Source organism: Sturnus vulgaris, chromosome 6, assembly GCF_052056855.1.
Source record: "Sturnus vulgaris isolate bStuVul1 chromosome 6, bStuVul1.hap1, whole genome shotgun sequence".
Classification (NCBI taxonomy): domain Eukaryota; kingdom Metazoa; phylum Chordata; class Aves; order Passeriformes; family Sturnidae; genus Sturnus; species Sturnus vulgaris.
In genome coordinates this window covers 34,900,005-34,923,226 of record NC_142248.1, presented here as the reverse complement: position 1 = coordinate 34,923,226, position 23,222 = coordinate 34,900,005, and the positions used below count along the sequence as shown (strand labels likewise).

Here is a 23,222-nt window from a genome sequence, read left to right as displayed (position 1 = left end):
GGCTTAGCAGGCTGATAATTCACTTCACTGGTTGTCTGCAAAAAGGGGTTATTACAAAAGGAGCAGTAATTGTGTCTGACATGGTTGCCTACCTCCATGCTGTTCAGCAAGCAGGACAGCTGCTGAAGTTCTTACCAATAAAAACTTTCCTTTTCCTCCTAGGGATGGGAGAGTTTAATGTTCCAGTCCTGCTAGTGCCCAGGCAAATTCCTACAAAGCATTCCTCAGTGTAACTGAGTGTAGTGGTGTCACAGCCCTCATGATGGCTGCTAACACCCTGAGTCGTGTGTCCCCTGGGACAGTGCCCTAGATCCCACCATCTGATGATGTGGGGCTATGAAGGTAGCTGTCATCGATTTCAGATCACAGGATAAGCAGGATAATGCACTTGTTGACACTAAAACCTGCTTCTCAGCTAATGGCCATAGTGTAAGTCTCAGCATTTCATGGCGATGAAACCACTGGAGTAATAATCCCATATGGTATCAGCTTTTGAAGAAACCTTCAAGAAATAAAATTTCCTTCAAGACTGGTTGCTTGTTTTACCAGAACACTTCAGTACAAACCAGAATCTTTCCTCCACCTCCTTCATGCATATGCATGGAGAAAAGATCTAAGTGTATAAGATAGAAATTTTTATTATTATCAATGTCCAAAAACTGCACAGTTTAGATTCTTTACTCAGAGTGAACTGGAAAGGGCTATGAAATATCCTCTGCAGAGGTTGGGGCAGCAGTTATAGAGAACTCCCATTCTCTTTTCCATAATTACCACATCTAGGCAGCACACCAGAAAAATAGCTACATATATATGTGTGTGTGTATGTATTTATGTAAACATATATGAATGTACGTATGTTCCTGATAGATAGGGGTGCATAAAGAAGAGTGGGCATGCCAGATAGAAGAGGGCTTCTCAAAATGCTTTTAGCAAGCTATTGCAACAGGACATGGCTAAAAAAAAAAAAAAGAAATCTGAGAAATTTCTTTCCAGTAGAAGAGATGACATTGTGACAAGCAAAGATTCCAGGTCCACTCAGGCTTATACAACTCCAAGTCTCTTAACAAAATGTAAATGTTTTCAATCCAGGTCAGTGTGCTACCATGGCAGAGCTGCACACACACCATGTGCACCTTTCTGACACAACAGTTGTTCAGCTTGCTACACAAATCCCAAAGGAGACTAACAATTTACTGTATTTAAATAACAAATATTTTAGGGTAGAAGAGCTGTGCTTCTAGTTGTCAGCTTGAGGGTCTTTACAGTGATGAAAAGGGGGGAAAATATACTTAGATTATTTCTAGTGACCCACATACAGCAAAACATCTGCTGACAACATGGTTGGCTTCCTGCCCAAGTTCAACTATGAGCTGTCTCCAGCTGATCATCTTTGCCCTCACCATAATCCATAGAGCCCACAGCAAGCAAAGGAAATAGTCAGGGATGTAAAAAGCGATTTGACCAGTTGAATAAGCACAAATCTGCATAAATATGAACGTACATACCTCTAAAATAAACCTCATCTTAAAAAAGGTGTTACCATCATATACAAAATTCAGATCATGATTGTTTAGGTTAGAAGAAGCAAACTAGTGTTTATCATGGACCTTCATGTTTGCAAAACTTACACTGTTAAAAATTTTAGGTCTTAGGGAAATACATGCACAGCATGATTAGACGAAACACTGGAAACAAATAAAAAGCCCCAAGAAATACATTTTGTATTGTCAAATTCCACCATTGTATTTAGTAAAGAATTATTTTGTTTGTAGAGACAGAAACAATATTTCTAGAAGAATTTGTGTTCCATCCTTTTATTTACATCTGAAATAGTGTTAGCCTGTCATTGATGTAACTTGACTGTCAACCTCACCTTTCATCATTTGCAGTTATTTCTTTTTTTGCTATTATTTTTATTCAAATCATTAATTACTCTCAAGTTGCAGGCTTCTTGTGTTTTCTTTGCCAGCTAGGGAAGGCTCCTGGCTGGACCAGTGGATTGTGAACAGAGAAAGGCTGGTGGGTGATGTGGTGGTTGAAGCACATAACGATCACAAAATTATAAGAGTTTTTCATTCTTGGAGAAGAAAGGAAGGGGGTCAGCAGAACTACTCTGGACTACCTTGGACTTCCAGAGGGGAGACTTTGATCTGTTTAGGAGGCTGGTTGAGGGAGTCCCTTAGGAGTCAGTCCTGAAGGGCAAAGGATCTAGGAAGGCTCTTCATTCTTCAAGGAGGAAATGCTGAAGGCGCAGGACCCGGTCGTCCTCAAAAGACCAGCTAGCAGGGAAGAAAACCAGCCTGAATGAACAGAGAGATACAGCTGGAGCTCAGGAAAAACAGGAGAGTTTATGTCCTTTAGAAGGGGCAGGCCATTGAGGAGGACTACGGGGATATTGTGAAATTATGCAGAGTGAAAATTAGAACTAAAGCCCAGCTAGATCTTAGTCTGGCTACTGCCATAAAAGACAATTTAAAACGTTTCTATAAATACCTCTGCAACAAAAGGAGGGGTAAGAAGAATCACTAGCCTTTACTGGATGTGGGGGGAAATGTGAAGATGAGGGAAAGGCTCAGGTACTTAATGAATTCTTTGCCTTGGTCTTTAAAAGTAAGACCAGTTACAAGGGTCCCAAGCTCCCTGAGCTAGAAGACAGGGATGGGGAGCAGAATGAAGCACCTAAACTCAAGGAAAGATGGTCAGTGACTTGCTACACCACTTAGACACACACAAGTCCATGGGGCCAGAGGAGATCTGCCCAAGGTTACTGCCAGAGCTGGTGGAAGTGCTTGCTGAGCCACTTTCCATCATTTACCAGCAGTCCTGGTCAACTGGGGAGGTACGAGGTGACTGGAAATTGGCAAATGTGATGACACAAAGGCCAGAAGGAGGATCTAGGGAACTACAGGCCTATCAATCTGACTTTGGTGCCAGGAGTAGATCATCTTTGGTGCCATCACACAAGATATACAGGACAACCAGAAGATCAGGCCCACCCAGTATGGGTTTAGGAAAAACAGGTCCTTCTTGATGCCCTTCTATGACAGGGCGACCTGCTTAGTGGATGAGAGAAAATCTGTGCATGTTTTCTTCCTCAAATTTAGTAAAGTCCTTGACACCCTTTCCCACACCATTTTCCTGGAGAAACCTGCTGCTCATGGCTTGGATGGCATAGTGTTTGCTAGGTAAAATACTGACTGGGTCACCAGGCACAGAGAGTAGTGATGATTGGTGCTACATACACCTGGTGCCTGGTCACCACTGGTATTCCCAAGGGCTCAGTCCTGCTTAATATCTTTACTGATGATCTGGACAAGGAGATTGAGAGCACCCTCTATCAGTTTGCATCTGACACAAAACTGAGCTGGAATGTTGTTCAGAAGAACATCTTCTGGAGGGTGGGAAGGCTCTGCAGAGGGATCTGGACAGGCTGGATCCATGGACCAAAGCCAGTGGTGTGAGGTTCAATAAGGCCAAGGACTACATCCTGCCCGTGGGTCAACAGCAAACCCTTACAGCTCTACAGGCTGGGGCCAGAGTGGCTGGAGAGATCCCTTATGGAAAAGGGCCTGGGAGTGCTTGTCAGTACCAGCTGAACGTGAGCCAGCAGTGCCCATGTGGCCAAGAAGGCCAATGGCATAGCAGTAGTGTGGCCAGCAGGACCAGGGCAGTGATTATACCTCTGTACTTGGCACTGGTCAGGCCACACCTCGAATCCTGTGCTCAGTTCTGGTCCCCTCAGGATAGGACAAGAAAGAAATCTGGGTGCTGGAGCATATCCAGAGAAGGGAAATGGAGCTGGTGAAGGGTCTGATCTAAATGATTCCACCCTATTCTATTCTTTGTTCCTACATTCAGGTACTCATTCTCCTTTTTAAGCTCATCTGACTGCTTAGAGCACAGCCATAATCATACCTAATTTTGTTCAAATTAATAATCACTAATTTGTGACCATAAGGGGATTTTTTGCAGCTTATATTAAAGATGTAAGAAATCTTGCCATGCAATTCAGAAAACCATTCAGCAGTCTCTTATTGTAGTGTTACCAACAGAGAGTGCTGGTTATTTTGTTGTACTCTTTATTAGAATCAGTAAGACTATTGTTTTTTCTCAGTAAAGGCCAAAGGATAGTGTGATGCAATGGGAGGAGAGGGTGCTCAGCCACGTCTCATTACAGCCCTTTCTGGCCCAGCTGAAAGCCTTGAACTGTCCCCTAAAATTCCTAAACCTACAGTGCCTGTACTTGGGTGAGGTCTTGTAATACACAAACTGTTTGGACAATTTGAAATACAAGTATATAGAAATGTAACAGAAAAATGTAACAGCAAGCGACAGAAAACATGATCCCTTAGGTGCCGTAGCTGGAGGCTTAGTGGCAGATGATGCTGCAAAATGGCTTCAAGATGGGATATTTACAAAATTGCTTTATGAGAATTTTACACTGCTAATCACAAGGCTCTAATAATATGTCTCCCCTTACTAATAGAAATCTAAGCACTAGCTTGCATTTTCAGATATTGCCTTTGCTAAACTGTGTTGGAAACTTGTAATATTCCTTTTTCATTTCCAAACATGCCTTCATATCTGACAATTTTAGAATTGCCTTAGCCCTTCTGAATATACTAGAAACAGAACTCCTCATTTGATTAATTCTAATCATTTTTTGTCATTATTACTTTTTAACATATATTGGTATAGCAGATTAAATATTATTTATAGCTTTAATTTGTGTTCTGTTTGGATTGTACAATCACAGGACTAACTTGGCTACCACTATTATCATATTGTTTCATACTTCTCCTAAAATTAAAATCCATTCTTGTATTTAAGTGTTTTATTGTACTTGTCTTTCTTGCTTTGCATTGCATAGTCCATGATTAATTCTGTTAGCCAAGTGCATATGGCCTGCTTGGCTATCATCCCTTATCTTCATCATTGTTGCCTCAAAATGAGCACTTTATTATTACTTTTTTCATCTTTCCAATTACCAGATGTGCTTTTGCATTCCCTTACTTTTCCTACTAGACTGAGATCTACATTTAGAGTAAAAGTCCCAGCTCATTAGTCATTGAAGATTCAGTGATTTTTCCCTGCCTAACTACAGAAAATTTGAGGGTCAGTTCCAGTATTATAGAAATAAGTAACTTCTAAAAAACAGAAGCAAGAATTTCTGGCTGCTTCTCTAGAAAGAAAGCTTCATTTGTTGTCAGAAAATTGGTAGTTTGGTAGGTGATTTAGATAAAAAGAAAATTCCCTCTGGAAATCCTGCTACTACATTTGATTCTAGTATCTTTCTGAAGTCTCACAAGTCTTATCTAAGCTGAGTTTTCCCCATACCTGCCTGTCCTATAACTGATTTCCTGGAATGCATCCCCTCACTACTCTCAATTTAAAAAAAAAAATTAATAAAAAATTAATAAAAAGCCCACACAACCTGAAAATGTTGTGAAAAAAAGTCTATAAGCAGCATCTCTCACTGGGAAAAGCCTCTTGCAAGGTTTCCAGCCCAAATTTTCTGGTTCAGACAGTGTGGTTCAGTGTGCCTGGACAGTTCTCTGACTGCTTTCAAGTCCCTAACCATGCAATGCTCACTTAGCCATCAGGTTAGCTGAGCTAAATGGTAAAGTAAGGGTAGCCTTTTTTGTTTTGTTCATTTGATTCATATAATTTAAAGAAAAATAACTTCTTATGCACAAAACACCTCAGTCCACTCCAGTATTATTTCTCTAAATGTCTTAAATACAACTAGGGTATTCTTTTTTTTTTGTTCATATTTTGTAGTCCCATTATTGAATATTTTAAAAAATCACTAGATACACATTCCATATAATGCCACAAACTCTTCTTTTGACATAAATGTTTATAAATGTCCATTATTTTTTTCTATATAAGGTCTTTTGATTAAAAAAAAAAATTAAATAAGGGAATATCTATCTCTTAAACCTTTGTACTGTAAATCTGTTTCTGGGCAAGAACCTACTCATTGCCTCACAAAGCAATGTTGGAACCAGACCTGTGCATGACCCGGGGATACATAAGGGAAATGTTATGAGATAAGTAAGGGAGGAAGCTGGCAGACAAAAACATGCTAGCTTCTGTTTTCTGACCTAAGTATGCTGCTCTGGGCATTTTAGAAAAATCTGTTAATAATCGCTTCGAAGGAGGAAGAAAACATTACAACAGGAAAAAATCCCATAAAGGGGTGGGAGAATGTAGGCTGAAATGTTCAGAAGTGATTAGGGTGACAAGATTCAAACCTCCCCCAATATTCTGATTTTCAAGAGAAAGGCATGTAGTTCCCAAACTCGGGTGCCTGAAGAAAGCAAACAGAGCACCGAGTTGTATAGTCCAGGGCAGGTCAGAGGAACTGTAGAAGTGCTGCCACTTAAAGAAAATTTGCAAGATTCTTTAGTGCTCTAGCACTTAGCCCAAGCTTTTAAAAACATTTCTGGGAACTTAATTGTTCAAGTAGCACTGTATAATTAGCCCATCTTATGCTGACCATAGCCTCTGAAAATCGGATTCTTTAAACTATCCCTTTTTGAGCAGCTCAGAATTGAGGCTACCTTCTTCCCCTAAAGAAAAAGCTTTGCTCCTCAGGCAAATTCTTACCCTTGATCTCTCTAGATCTGATGTTAATATCTTCATGCCTCTCTATAGCCTCTTACTCCAGGCATAGTGACATTTACTTCAACAGAGCTCTGCCCAAGTGTTGCGTTGTAGTGACATATCCAGACTTGGTTCTTCTGTGCCTGCAGAAGTAAAAGATGTCCCATATGTATTAAGATGACAGGGCAATGTGTTGAAAACTTCTACATATGAAGAATCTTAAGATATCAGATCAAAAGAGATTGCAGAAATGATAAATGTCATTCATACACTGGCAGGTTAATATCATGGCAATGTCTGGATTTTCATCTAAACATCACCGAGAAAAGTTTGACAAGTCTGGGATAGCATGGCATGGCTATTTCTCTCATTTGGGCTGATATTTGCTTGATCTGCTTTTACCTTAATAAGTTTGCTCTGAGCAGAAGAGCAACTCTGCATCTTCCCTCCTGGCAAAAGATACACAAAATGCCTTTTTATCTCGATGAGCAGTTTGCATTCTTCTGCAGGAATTCAGAAACTTGCTATTGCTAAATTATCCTCTCTATCTTTCAGTACCGTGGTTGTATTAACAATGGCAGATTGCCTTTGGTAACCCTTTGTTCTGAAGTTTTAGTAACAAAGTGTCTGGATACAAAACTTTGTCATATTGTGTTTTGAAGATTTTGTAGCAGCAGAAAGTGGAGTGTGTCTGTGAGCATTTATAATGGAGAAAAGCTAAGTGATAAAGTGCACCTTTAACATAATGACAGTAATTCAGTCTCAGACAGTGAATGCTATTATACCCTCTTTTAAAGACTAAAATCAGTCAATTGAAATGACAATTATGATAATCTTCATGTAATGAAGATTATTTTGAAACAAAAATCTTTTTTGTTTTGTGTGTGCCTGTGAGTGTGTGTGCATTTACTGGACCCAAGTACAATCTCAAAATTCTCCTCGGCTGGCAATCCTATACAAATCTAACAGTATTTTCTAACCATTCTGCTGGTTTCAGTTGATATTTAGTACAAATTGATTTATTTTTGAAAAAATCATAGAATCATTAAGGTTGGAAAATATCCCCAAGATTATCTATACAGATGCTTTGATGAAATGCTCTGAACATACAGCTTGGAGAAATGGGCAGCCTTAACAGAAGTGGTTAGCTTGATCAGTCTTAGAATATAACATGATACTGCCTTCCCAAAGCAGCCCTTGTGTGTACCCTGTGTGTTATCTTAAATTTCTAAGGGAAGCTGCTGTGAGCTTCTAATGCACCACCATAGGTAATTAACAGCGAGCAGTAGTTGCAGAAAATATTGTTCTAACTAGGAGTCAGACATCTGAGTTCAAGAGAGAACATACCAATGATCTGAATTTAGTTCTTATAGGGGCTAAATGTTCAAAGAAATCTAAAGGAAGTCTAATCCTACAAAACTATGAATTTATAATTTTTCTCATTGTCTTTTGAAAAAATAATTCTGTTTTTACAAATCAAGGCACTCGAGACATTGTACAGCAGAAGTAAAATGAGATGAAGTCCTCAACAAAGACATGCACCTACAGGGAGCTCAAAAGGAAGATAAAAGATTTTCTGGGGCAAAGGGGGTAATAAAGGGAATAAGGACGAGATGACCATAGGCCTCCATGGTCTGATGTGAACGTTACATAGAGCTCCTGCCCTATGAAACAGCTCTGACCCGAAATACAGCAAGTATTACTATTAAGATTACAAAAAACATTGGAGAGATACAGGTATACTTTAAACAAGAAAGATGTTTGCTAGCAAATGTAGTTATACATTTTGTATACTACTGACTGCTTCAGTTTTTTGAATCTCATAAAGACAGTTCTTACTCTCCAAAATACTTTTTTATGAGAATTGATATGCAAATACTGGTAAACATTCTTTTGTTCAAGATTTTCTACTTTCCACTGCTCAGTTAATTTAAAAGTAGAGAACTAATGATGAACCTCACAGAGAATACCCCAGAGATTTCCTTAAGCCAGGTGACAGTTTATCTGTAGTGTTTAGCAATGATATAGGATGCATCCCTTTTTTGTTGAGGGATGGTAATTAAAATCAGGTGATTTTGTATTTTTTTTATTAGCAGAGCTTTATTCATGCGAACAACCCTGAAAATGAAGTTCATATTAATAAAGCTGGTTATTTCTGGTTAATAAAGATGGTTATTTCTTCTTAGACCTGACCTAGTTCTAATAATTTGCCATTCAAAAGATGCAGAACTTAGATCTTTGCAGGAAGTTGTTACAATTCACTGTGAACAGTGGCCTAAAAGGGTTGCCGTATGCAGTCAAATACACTGGCACAGTAGGGAAATGTGATCTTTTCTAAGGCTATTATTCTAATCATTTCATCTAGTCCCTTGTCCAAATATGATATGCACTGGCACAAAGTTAATTTAATTTTTTTTAATCCCTGCAACAGTACAAAAACCCATGACAAAGCAGGGTGTCAAACATGTGCTTTTAGGAAGTCCTTCATTGCCTGTTAATTGTGGATTGCAATTGTGTCAAAGTGATCTAGATGACATTGCTCTGCTGACTGTTTTGTGGTGATGTTTAATAGCTGGAAGGCCAAATGCAGTACCTGGTGTTCACTTTAAATATGCCTTAGTACTGAGTACAGCTTCACATCATGAAACACATCTCAGTCATGCACAGCTGATTGTACCCTTACACACACACACACACACACACTCTTTTTTCCTGTGTTTTTTAATAACGTCTTGACCCTGATCCTGACAACAACCTTCACCCTGGCTCTGCACGAGTCCCTAATGCAGTAGTGAGGACTTAGCTGGAAAGCTTGCCAGGGTGCCTTCTCAGGCTTGATTCCACTGCAGCAAAATGGCCTCAGAGCTAGCTAATGAAATTACTGGGCAGATTTTAAAAGTAGTGTCTAAATCTTCCAGGCCAAACTCTGCCCTGGTCTCACCTCAGCAACCATAGAAGAGAACTCAACTGGTTCTCCTCTCCTCTCCTCTCCTCTCCTCTCCTCTCCTCTCCTCTCCTCTCCTCTCCTCTCCTCTCCTCTCCTCTCCTCTCCTCTCCTCTCCTCTCCTCTCCTCTCCTCTCCTCTCCTCTCCTCTCCTCTCCTCTCCTCTCCTCTCCTCTCCTCTCCTCTCCTCTCCTCTCCTCTCCTCTCCTCTCCTCTCCTCTCCTCTCCTCTCCTCTCCTCTCCTCTCCTCTCCTCTCCTCTCCTCTCCTCTCCTCTCCTCTCCTCTCCTCTCCTCTCCTCTCTCTGCTGTTCATGAGGAAAAGGAACAAAGCCTTAGTCTTCTAGCCTCTCCAGACAGCTGCATCATACCTGGAGGTCTGATATAAGAGACCTATGGGATCAGGCTGAACCAATTCTCTTTTTCCATCCTTAGCTGGTGACTAATGCTGAGAGCCCCAGAGATATGCATGTGCTCAGACCCCGTTTCAGCAGGAGTCAGGCACACAAAGACACCAGCAGCAGCAGTCCAGGCCCATGCACTCACACTGCATTTTGTCTTCAAGGCTCCTTGCAAACTCCTCACAACATTCCTGACAGGTATCCCTACCAGTATTGTCCTGAAGGGAAAACTAAGGGAGGTAATTAGAGCCTTGTAATGAAGTAACATCTGACGACCTGCAGCCCAATCTGCGTTGTGGGTCAATAGAGAGATATGTCCTTAGACTGACTAATTGTAGGCACCTAATTGTATTAACACAAAAGCAGTGATTCACACAGTGGCAAAGAAGTTTTCACCCAGCAGTCCTTCCCTCTTGGAAAATTACGTCACCCCAGGGCTCTGATTCATGATCCCTGTCAAATGTAACTGTGCCAACTAAAGAAACGGCTGCTACTCCTGTCACCGCTGAGCCTGAGCACCCCACGAAGGAATGAGACAGCAAATATTCTCCCTTATTAAGGACAAAATACAGCATTGCACATTATCTTGGAAAAACACCGTTAAGCCCACGACTGAAAATTGGTAATATGTAACTTTCATTATGTGCAAGAAGATGGAACAAATCACTGCCCATTTCTGCCTCAGTTTCTCTCTTTATTGTAGGTATTATTAAAACAGAAATTAAATGAGCAACTGAATGTTCAACCCCATCCTGAGTTGGTGGACTGAATATTGGCTGGTCACACAGAGCAGTTTGGAAATTCTAGCCTTGAAGTCAATAAATGTTTGAGTGGAAAAGGAAACTCCACTATCATGCTTCAGATATACTACTGTGAAAACTGGTCTAAATAATTTCAGCTCAGATAAGCAGATTTTAATTTAGGGATTCTGTCAGAATTTATTTCTTTGCTGATATTTTTAGCTAAAAATCTCTAGTATATGTTGACAAATTTAAATTTTGACCAAATAAGAAGGTTCTGAAATTGAAGTCCACAGAAATGTGTATTTTGATTTTTTTGAATCGCTGTGTTGTGTGGAGAAAGATTGCAATTGCCTGAAGGACTAAAATTCACAAAATAGTCCTTGACAATAACTAAATGCATTCTTCTATAGAGAAGATTGGTTCCATTACTTTACACTTAATGCTGGAAAAAATCTTTTCAACCCCAAGTGTTTAGGATTTAGCTTTTTTAATTATTTTCCCTTCCCCCCCACATCTTATTGCTGTCTCAAAAGTTCATGTGTCTCTTACTGACTTTGAAACTATGTTTAGGGACACTAAGGAATTAAAAAAAATCACACAACTAAACAAAATCAAGCCTCAGATATTACTATCTGTCTCATAGGCTGAAATGCAAAGCAATTGCATTCCATCCGAAATACATGCTTTCCCTCCTCTATTACAGGCACTCCTCAGTATAAAAATTCTATTTGAAAATTTAGACAAGCACTACATTCTGTAGACCTGAGTTTTAACAGAGTAACACGATGAATTTCAGAAGCATCAGCATAAATATGAGTGCAGTTTGCCTGGGTTTGTATGCAGCTACATCCATCCTTCAAACTTTTTTTTAACCTACCTTGTGGCTAATGACCTCAGGTGGGAATATGAGAGTATTGCATTTAAAAACCAGGAAACTTACAGGCACAAGCCAAATATAGGTTTTCTGCAGTTCGATATGCTCTGAAGAGATAGACCAAAATCAGAAACTTAATCAGAACACCTTCAACTTATTTTTGCTAGAGCTGGAGTCAGCAGAGCAACAATTGCTTTTTGATTTTCCAATCCAGAAGTGCGACAAAAGCAAAATACAGTGTTGACACTGACTCCTAAAACACTGTAGAGGCTGAGCATTCTGCAATTGATCTTTGCTTTTTAGAGAGCGCTTTGACCTCACAGCCCTGGGAGAGACAACTGGAGAGGGATCCACACTCTCTACTTTAGTAGCATTTTTCATCCCAGGGGCTCCCAGTCACTCCAGCCTCAGGAGGACCCAGAGCCTCTGAAGAATGCCAGCTCCCACCAGGAAGCTCATGGCCAACAGCTGCTGATGGCCAGATTCATCAGCTTTTTTTTCTGCTAAACTATGCCAACCCAGGAAACCGTTGTTTTCAGGTTGCTTTGAGACCAAATATCTTTTGGGCTCTGGGAAATAACTCTCTAACTGAGAGTTCACCATTAAAGATAGCAAATTGATGTTATATTAAAAATAGTAATAAAAGCCCCTTACATAATTTTGCATTTTTATACACTTAAAGAATGTCAATTTCTTGAAAAAAAAAGAAATAACAGCCCACTTACATCCAGCAGAGTGAGCCAATAATAATGATGTATTTTACAATGTATGAACTTTGCCATGTGCTGTAGAGGTATCAAAAAATCAATACAACTAAATTGACAAGTTTGTCAATGATTGAAATTAATTTCCTTTTTTGTGGTACTTCACTAAACTGAATTCCATAGTGTCATATTAATTAACATCCCACTCAGATGGTCTGTCTAGATAGAAAATGACTAGGTTATCTCTGGGCAATTTCAGTGAAAAGTTTGTATTATAAGCAGAATAAAACAGTGGAAAATATTCACACGGAGACACAAATTATTTACTTAATAATGTAATTGCCAAGGTAATTGAAGTAATCAAGGTTGGAATTTCCAGAAGATGCTAGTCATTTTCAGCTGGACTCTAAGGACTCAGTGTTTTCTGAAAATGTATATTTATGACATTCTAGAAAATCCATGTCTATCTGAGGCAGAATCACAGTCTTTGGCCAGAAGAAGGCCATAAGACCCAGTAATTCATTTATAAAATTATCAGCACACTGACTAAACTGGGTAGCTGTGTCTCATGGAACTCAGAGAATTTAAAAAAAAAAAGAAAAAACAAAACACAACAAACCAACAACAACAACAACAAAAAAGCCAGAAACAAAACTTCAACAAGGCCACAGAGGAAAGAAGTCGTTTGCAGTTTCTGAACATAAACTTGCAGAGGTGTTCAATTTTATATTAAAAATGTGTAAGATGAAGTTTAGAGGGCTGGACTGCAACTGTTATGAGATCCTATGAAGATACAAGGGATCAGAACTGTTAGCTGTGATATGCAGCTCTAGTTTTGTGTTAGAGAACTTGGAGAATTTAATTTGAGAGACCCTTTGGTTTTTCTCTTTTTTTTTCTATTTATATTCCAGACAACAAGAAGTATGGCTGGTTTTTTCAGAGTAAATATTTTGTTATGTGCAATTATGTTTCTGCAGCTGAAATCAAGCAGCTGGATCAGAGATCCTCTGGGACAGATGCTAAGGACAGTGTTTTTCACCTTGGTCTTTTGGGCCATGCCCTTAATTGGAGCTTAGTGTCCCATTAATGGTTTTGCCTCCTGGGATTTTTATGACCATTTCAGAAGTGCAGTTTCTGCCTAATGTACTGCTGAACAACAAAGAGTCCTTGTAGTCATATCCCAAAGGCCTCCCTATTAAATATACAGCAGTTCTCAATTAACCTGACGTTTAAAAACCACAATAGCTCTAAAGGCTATCTGCTTTGCAAAGCCCCTGGTCTAAACTGATAGCATTTAATTTTCCCCTAATGCAATTCTGTCCATATGTAAAGACCAGCTTGCATGTGACACTAATAGTTGACTTTGTGCTCTGTTGTGACCAGAAGAACTGATTTCTGTATCCATGGGTATCAGTTTCAAGGCATTGGGACACTGAAATTAACCTTGATTGTATCTCAGAGTTGAAAGTAGCTGCAGGTTTAAAGAGTAACCACAAGTTCCTATGAAGTTTAAGCCACTGCAGGAATTGTGTAATAGCTCTTTCTGAGAGATTGGGAGGATGGATTTTAAAAAGATGATAAATTCATTAATTTCAGCAGCAGTGTAAAAAGAAAGAGCTGAAATGATTCCTTTCACAGGAAAATGAATTCTGAAACACCTGTGACAGGCCAAATCTTACAAAAGAACAATTATTTAATCACAAAAATACACAGACAACTATGTTAAAAAGTTAGCTTCCCAAGATAAAAGTAAGTTTTAAGTAACGAAAACGATGCAAGCTGTTATTATTTTACATGCTCAAAATATATATTTTCTGAGCTTTCTAGCACACTTGCTCCAACTTCAGTTTCAAAAAGGTCTGATGGCATAGCCACAAAGAAGTGTATTTAGCTGCTAATCCTATGAACTTACTGGAGCAAGTAGAGATAAAATACATAAAGTCTGCACAGGCTCAAAGTAAATGGCTCAGCAACAGATATATATTTGCACATGTCTAGTACAGGAAATTAAAAGCTTTCCCTTGTTGCTTACCTGAATTTCTGAGATTTAGGCTCCTAGCATGGTTCTAGGATGCCATCCTTGCTGACTGATTCTCTATTTCAATTGGAAAAGCATATCAATGGGAAGAAAAGTCTGGTTTCCTGCAAAAAGCAGAACAGAGCAATGTTTGTAAAGTTATGGGAGAAGAAAAAAACCGCAAAGAAAGAAACAAAATCATGAAAGCAAACAGTGTATCCATTCTTCATCCACAACCCCATCATTCAGCAGCACCTGAGATTTCTCTCTATCCTCTGCTGAAAGACTTCTCTCGAGCTTTAAAAAAATTGAAGTAAAATTTTAAAAACTGAAAGTTTAAATAAAAACCAAACCAAACAAACAAAACAAAACAAAAAAATCTGTGAAAATTATTCTGTGAGAATGCAATTTGTTTCCACAGAGAAAGCTTTTAGCAAAAGGAAAACAATTACCAAGTACTCTGCCGAGGGAGAGACAGGCATAGTGGCCCCAGCACTGTATTAAGTGTCTGGCGATACCAGTTCAGAGCAAGAGGTTTTTTGTGTGAGCTCAATGTCAAAAACACCAACTACTAGAAGATCATGAGAATCAAAGACTTTGATTTCCTTAAATAACTACATTTAGTTCTTGTAACTAAACTATAAGTTTAAAGGAGTATGCTAAGGGAAGAAGATATTGGAAGGGGGTGAGAGGGAGCAGAAATTACATTAGTTCCAGGCTGTGATTTGGTACATTTCTATGAATAGATTAACTCTGAAATTTATTCCACTAAATAATTCCCTCTAGCCAATAGCTTTCAGGTTCTGATTCATCATCCCAAAGCTATAACAAATCATGAGGCTAATTTGAGGTCCTTCACCATAAATAAGGTCCAGCTGAGCACAGAGAGGTACAATTAGTTGTAGAAAAGGAAAGACCTAGGCTGACCATGCAGAATGGAATGTTACTCATCCCTGAGGTCTAGAAAGTGCCTCCTAATGATAAGGGGTGTCCAGGTAAAGGTTAACAACATCTCCAAGATCTTAAGAATACATTGCTCTGGTTCTTAACACTTTTCTTCTGGCTCCTAAACTGTTGTTTGAGCACTGCTCAAAATAAGCCAAATCAAACAACAGCCCAAAACACAAACACTGCCCTTTTTCTCTTTTGCTGCTCCTTCTACTACAAGTTGCCTAACATTTTTCTATATGTTTGCAGCTGGCTCATTTAATTCATCAATCCACAAGGAGAAATGCTGCTTAACATCTTTGTTGGTGACGTGGGCAGTGGGATCAAATGCACCTTTAGCAAGTTTACCAATGACACCAAGCTGTGTGCTGCCATTGATACAATGGAGAGAAGAGATTCTATCCAGAGGGACCTGGACAGGCTTGAGAGCTGGGCCTGTGCAAACCTCATGGTTCAACAAGGCTGAGTGCAAGGCCTTGAGCCTGGGTCAGGGCAGTTCCAAACACAAATACAGGCTGGTCTGCAGTGAATTGAGAGCAGCCCTGAGGAGAAAGATTTGGGGGTGCTGGTGGATAGAGGCTGGACATGACCCAGCACTGTGTGTTTGGAGCCCAGAAAGCCAATTGTATCCTGGGCTGAAGTAACATAAGCATGATCAGCAGGTCAAGGCAGGTGATTCTCTCCCTCTACTCTTTTGAGGCCCCATCTGCAGTACTGTGTTCATCTTTGGAGCCCCAATAAAAGAAGGAGGTGGACCTGTTGGAATGAGTCCAGAGGAGCACCAAGTCAGCAGAGAAATACCAACTTTGTGGTTGTTGTTTTCATTTCTAGCCTAGTTTCTGTATTTGAGCTACATTAACTTACTCAAACACCCAAACACCTGAGCCAAACCCATCCCAAATTAAGCAACATATGTACAGTTCTGAGCTGGACTAGGAGTTAGGGTACAGGAGAGTTAAGCTCTACTCCTTGACCATGATGATCCAATACATTGGCTCAGATTGTAGTGGAAATTCGCCTTGTGACACAGAAAACTGAAATGACTCCAAGATAATTCCAGTGAAAATTTTGGTGAAGTTATACCTCGCCATTATGGAAAGGAGGAGGACCCACTAAGCCAACTAAATTGATGAATCATCAGGGGGCAAACTATGAGAAGGAAAATAGTTTTATCTAGCATAAAGAGATGACTTAGCACAACAAAATAAGGAAAAATTGTCAAGCTACTCCATGGGAGAGGACTGGAGTACACAGCTCAGCATGAAAAAAAGAGGTGACAAAAAAAGCAAAAGTTGCTGGTCATGGTTTAGAGATTCACCTGGTGCTCTCATGCTCACCCACCTCTTATCTGAATGGCTGCAGCTACCTCAGTGCATTTCCATTAACTTCTCTCTGAGTTAGCTAAGATTTCTCATGTCTTGCAGATGATGAATCAAAACAAAGAGTACTCAAATTAAAAATACAGATCTTCCTGGAATGTGAGATAAAGATCTACCATGTTCTCTGGTTTTAACAAATAAGGACAAGTTGCTCCTGGTTCTGAAGGCAATAAATGAAGGAGATAAATTATAGAACTTACATCAAAAATCCACACTCACCACTCTCCTCACAGAAGCCTTGATAATTCAATACATACTGTGTTCCCTCACAATGTTTGTATTATTAAATAAAATTTGTAATGTTAAAGATTTTAAAGAAAAAACTTCAGTTAAGAGCATTGAGAAAGCAGCAAATGCACTTCAAGCAGACATCTGCCTTTATCATTATAATAATAGTATGGAAGAGCTTTATAAAAAAAAAAACAAAAAATCAAGTGTACAAATTATCCGACATTCATTCCATGACATCCTGACAGCTATGTTAGTCCTGATAAAAATATCCAGGAGGACGGCACATTGCAGATGGCACTTCATAATGTGCTCACTTAAAAGCAGTCATTGCCTACCTCAGAGAGAGCGCAGCTTGATGAAGGCCATAGGACACTTGGTTCAGCCACTAAAAGCTGCTTGATGAGGGTGTCTTTAGTTAGTTAGTTAGTAACTTATTCATTCATTCATCTTATGCAGAAAAATTTGATGAAACTTGAAGAAAAAATCATAGCCTTGCACCTTGTTCAAATAATGTCTGCTTCTCTGAAAATTACAAGTGTGAAAAATGGGTTAAATTGCCCTAGACTTTCACCTCTGGAAACATGAGCTCAAACCTTGCTTCCTATAGGATACCATTGGAATGATTGACTATTTGTCAGTGCCACAAAGCCAATAAATTACTGGGCAACCTGATAGGATTGATTGTCAAAAGATGCCCAGGAATGGAATATCCTGTCCAGGATGAGGTGCTTAAGCAAAACCCTGTAAGTGACCTTCAGGAACAGTCCATCTCACAGCCCAGCCCACTCTTATCTCCGTTCTGCTTTTCAAAAGAGAACAATTTTGCCTACAATATCATGCAGAAGATGTTAATAAATATAGCGAGTACAGAATATAATTTTCTTAGCAAACAAGATGTCAACTCAACAGCACAAATGTCATATTTACATTCATCTTATTAAGATTTATACCATTTAATGTTGGGCTTTAAGAATTACACTATAAACGGAATATAATTTTCATATAAAAGGGACAGTATATTTTTAAATCAAGTCTGTAGAAACTCACTCATCAGTGGTTTATGAAACTTGAGTACACTGATGCTTCAGTACTCAATTAATGTCAGGCAATATGGATTTCAATCTGGCTTGAAATATATTTAAACAAATGAAGTAGATACAAATGCTGGCTCTTTGGCCAGCCAGAGCTAAAAATCCATTTTCTACCCCATTTATAATAAGAAGTAATCTGAATGTAATTTATCTAAAGCACAATATGTTTCCCTAATTTTTACATGTAACCATTACTTATAGTTTAAGTAATAGTTATATCCACAGATCTTAGTGCACTTAATTGAAAATGCATGGTATTAAAACATAAGGCTCCATCCTTCAAAAATAAAAGCATTATTCTAAGGAATAATTGAAGTGGGGGAGCAGGGGCTGGGAAAAGGCAAAGGAAGGAAATCTTAACAAAAATCCTTAAATGCAAACATTTCTTCTCATTTATGTTTTATTAGGATTGTTTTTGAATAAAATTAGTCTCTCTCAGCCCCATATTTCAGTTTAGATTACAAAATCCTCTCATCTGATTGTCACATTTTACGCTGAAGTCAAATCCTTCTGCAGCAGAGTGACATGTCAAGGGTGACAATGACAAATTGTCACTAAGTAAGGAATAACACATGACAGGGCGTTCGGCCATAATGAGATATATGCATGCCTTGAGAGCGTTTGCAGGCATGAGGCTGAAGGGCGATTGCTCCCAGCACTCATCATGTTGCTAGGTCTCATTAAGACTTTACATGCACTGGAATAGATTTCCGGTGATTAAAAGAAAAAAAAATATATTTATGAATGAGTAAATTATAGCAGCAAGTTTTATTTTTACTCATACTTCCCTAGAAGTGTATATGGTTTATAAGGCTGAGTTGAAAAAGGAGAGAGGGTTTTTTACCCCTCTTTTAAGTTTTTTATGTTACTGTCCATCATGACAACATACATGTTCCATCCCCTCTACATTAATAGCAACAGTGAAATCTTTGGCCTAATGGACTTGATGGTGCTCCCTGACATGTATTCATTTGTAGCCATAAACTTTACATGGGCTAGGTGCTGCTCTTCAAATATATAATGATTTTATTAATGTCTCTTTTTGTTGGTGTGGGTTTAGATGTAATACAGGGGCATGTCAAAGTTCACTGAAAGGTTTTTAACTTATCCTTTGTGATTTGATTTCTAATGACTTTTTAAACTTAGTACCTCTTAATTAATAATAAGCACAACCAGTAAATCCTGACAAGACTATCATAACATAGAAACTTTTATGAAGAAGGTCAGGCCTGTGGTTAAAAGGACATAGGAAGTCATATATTCAGCTTGGTCAATGTCTCTCACCACCAGAGAAGGAAGATGAGAAAATGTTGTTATGGGGTTTATTGCAATCCTCACACTATAGATCTGTTTGACCCAGGATTCAAGGCAAGATGTAGGACAGTTTTTTGTGCAGGGGAAAAAAAATTAAGTCAGAAAACAAGAAGTGTGTAGTACTTATGGTCTCCCCACCGTCAAAAGCAGGTTGACTGACCTTTCCATGCCCCATTTTCCTTGATTAAAAAAGGCTGCCATGAAATTTAATTTCTCCACCATCTGTAGAGCACACAGAGCTTTTGGGACTAAGAATAGCCCCAATTCAGATTTCAAAACCTCTTGGTATTAATTTCAATGTATGAGAAGTTTGTCACCATAAGCAATAGCAGTCAGTGATTTTCCCCCACTCAAGAGAAAAGAAATATCAAATTTTTGTCTAAATGTGAAAAGCAAAGTCTCATCCCATTCACCCCTAAAAAGATTATGTTGTCTCATTTTGTTTTAAAAAATGAAGAGACACTAGAAACTTTGTGGACACATGTCAGATGTCTCAATATTTACTAAACTGAAGTGTTACTCTCAGATTTTACCACTGAAGTAAGCAGGTCGGTGATCATATGTTGTACCTTTTATCTAATTTATGCAACATGTGGTTACTGCACTGCAAAGAGATAGAAAAAACAGCAACACGCACGGACCTCTTTTTGGGAAAAAAGGCCAACTTTATTGTGCAGACAACCCGTATTTAAAGTGTGTTACGTGCAGCTAGAACACGACAGTAGTTCATTGGACAATTGGGAAAAACATCCTTAGGACAGTACCTCAGTATGTATCCCACAGGAAATACACGAGGTATTAATCTTTATTATGAATTCCACTCTGTTTTTCACCATATTATCATCCTGGGAGATTTCCTCCCTAACTGAGGCTGTAGTCAGCTTGTCAGCCTGGGAATGGACCTGAGAATCAGGAGAAATCCAGGCCTGAAAAGAATTTCCAAGCTGTAATTCCTTAGCTCTCTAGATGGGTGTGTCCACAGCAACATTAGGAGCATCTTATTCTAAACAGAACTCCATCTCTCTGAAAGAAAGGAAAGGAAACTGTCATGACAGAGAGTAAAATGGAAGAAAAGGTGACTGCTTTGGAAGACAGAAAGTCAGCCCCCTTGGATCCCTCACACGAAAGCACAGGCTTGTTAAAACACACCTTTGTGTCAAATCATTTAATTAGCCACGGTAATACTTTGCATTTCCATAACACTGGCCAATTAAGATCTTCACAGACCCTTCATAGAAAAAACTCGTTTCATTTTGCTACCAGATATGCCTCTTCAGAAGTTCTAGGGTAGTTATGATCTCAGCTCAGTCCATGACAGCTGCAAGAGGGAAAACAAATCTCCCAGATGTAAGGAATTTTTCCAGCATGATATTCTTCTGGGTATCCTAAACTTGCTTCCCAAATCTCAGTCACAATAATGCATAAAACCAGAACTGACCTTGAAAGACTTTAAGTTTGGATTTGAAATAGAAAAGAATCTGGGGATGCTACTGTATTGCTAGGAATGAGGCAAATCAGAGACTTTCCATTGAGAAAACAGAGCCTATCAGATTGGCCTCAGGCCTTGGATTCAAACCCCTACCCACTTAAATCACTCCTGCTGAGGTATTTTTCTTGCTGCCAAGGAGAGCAGTTTGTGCCCTTACCTCTCATCCAGCGTGTCCCCAGCTATGCATTCCAGCCTTTAAATAACTATGCCAGTCACCAGCCTCAGCTCTCCCATTCAAACAATAAAGTCATAGAACTCTTGGATCAGGGAACAACCCCTATGGCTGGAGCTGACAACCTTGGATTCGTTGCTCTCAGGACAGTAAATGAGTTATGCAAGTACATAAATTTCAATTACTCACTGCTTTGGAAAGGGATTTCTGGATTGCATTATCTGTGGTTATATCCTTGGCAGTGGAGCCACCCAGGCATTTTTCAAGCAAGAGCGACACCTGGGTTGTAGCATTCACTGGAATGGGCTGGTTTCTGCTTGCAGCCCTTAACTGTCCCACAGAAATGTGTTTCACAGATGGGATGGTCATTGAAACAAACTGGGAAGTGAACATGATGATGGCAGTTTTATGCATTGGCAACTTGTCTGTTTTAATTTTAGACTTTCTTGATGGCTGTGTTGGCCCTTGACAGCCATGGCCTCTGGATATTGCAGAACAGATTTTTTTTTTTTTTAGAGTGTACCATTTATACTTATTATATCCTAGCCTTTTACAAAATAATGTAATTGCTGCTGCTATTTGTGAAGAAAAATTACAACGAGCCTAATTTTTAGTTTGCACTCATGAATTCTAAGCTGCTTTAATACATTGACATTGCTGTTTGCATGGGACCTGTCCCAGAGCAAATACACAAGGACCAGTCCATATTGAGTACAACAGAGTATGGGGCCGTGCCCCAAAGACACTCACAAGTATTGGGGTGTTACACCTTTCTGACCTGCACACCTCTCTCCCTACAGGGACAATATCTTCCTCTACATCACAGGAAGCACATCAGGCTCTAGGAATTGTCCAGGCCCCTTGAGAAGACACACTAATGTCCAAGAGAAATGGTGTAGGCAGAGTGGATTAGGAAACATGCATGAATAGGTTTATATGTAGATCTGGGGGCTGGTCAGCTTAGTTTCAGAAGTGAAGGGAAGGATCTCCCGAGAACTTTCCAGCTTCAGGAGTGTGGGACCTCGTGGATCCTCAAAAAGAAACTTTAACACTAGATGTGGGAGGCCAAGTGCTTCTAGAGGACAAATCTGCTCACTATTTACCTCAAAAAACCCAAGAATACTAACCAAAGCCTCAGGGAGATAACTGGACACAAACAAATGAAGCTGCAGTAACCAGGCAATTTTAAAAGCAAGGAAGGTGTGAATCCCTTCTCAAAAGAATGAGCAGACAGGAAAATAGATGGAAAAAGGGAAAATGAAATTACAGCAGGAACCTGAATATAGGACCTCAAAATGTGTGTAGATTATCATATTTTGAACACATTTGGAAAACAAAATATACTGAACAAATGAAGTTTGGTTTTGATTATTTACATTCCTTTATATTCTTTATGTTGCCAAGTATAATGGAAGCTTTTTCCTGTTCAAGTAGCGAGTACAGACATGCATCTTAGTTAAGGTAAGCACTATAAATGGCTAATCAAAAAGAAAATGGAAAAGACCAACATTCTGAAACGAAAATGTTTTCCTTCTCCTGAGTGACTTTAAAACATGTCTGGAAAGTAGATCCTAGACTCTTTCCACCTGGTGATATAGTTTTCCACTTTTGTAGTCTATGGTACTTGTGCAAAGCTTACACTGAGGCCAGAAAAGGCTCACAGAAATGCTCAACAAGTTTTTAATAGCTATTTTCTGCACTCACTCCATCCCCGTTCCCTGAATCAGACACAGCTACCTGGGAGAGCGGGTAAGGAAAAGTCCAGTCTGCATAGGTGATTTTCCAGATTTACCAATCCTGTAGCTGAAGCTTGAAGCTAAAAACTTTATGTACTACTACTACAGTGCAGAACACTGTGGATCTCTAAGAAGGAGACCTGTAGGGCTGTGCTGTGCTTGTCCATCCACTGCTGCCAGAACTTGCCCATCACTCTGCCCAGGAGCTGCTAGCTCAGCACAGAAAAGCAGGCAGCAAGGGCAGAAAGGAACATAGCACAGCATTCTGCAGACCAGACACCGCCACATTTGAGCCCTGAAGTTCAGCAGTGCTCAGGGAGCTACAGCACTCCTTGTGACAGGAAGGAAGAAGGAGCCTGCAGCCTTATTACAACAGTAGTTTCAGCCAGACCAAATCCAGGGAACAGGAAAAATAGTATGAAGTGATTTTCCCAGCATCTTCAGCCAAGCTTAAAATTTTGTTTAAACAGGAATTGAGTCCTGAGCCTTCAAACAGAAACCTCTTTGAGCTGAGAGTGAACCAGAAACAGTTCTAGAGTTGTCTCTTTTTTTAGTTTGGATGTGTTAGTAAC

The 23,222-nt window shown here is 39.4% G+C and overlaps 1 long non-coding RNA gene across 1 annotated transcript in view; it reads right to left on the bottom strand.

The window, feature by feature from the left end:
- Positions 1 to 23,222, bottom strand: part of LOC148223416 (uncharacterized) — a 155,394-nt gene that overhangs the window by 117,467 nt on the left and 14,705 nt on the right. The window contains exons 2-3 of the long non-coding RNA XR_015804228.1: positions 14,306 to 14,415; positions 6,613 to 6,752 (exon numbers count right to left, since the gene is read on the bottom strand). This is a non-coding gene — a long non-coding RNA (uncharacterized LOC148223416). The remainder of the gene's footprint in view (positions 1 to 6,612; positions 6,753 to 14,305; positions 14,416 to 23,222) is intronic.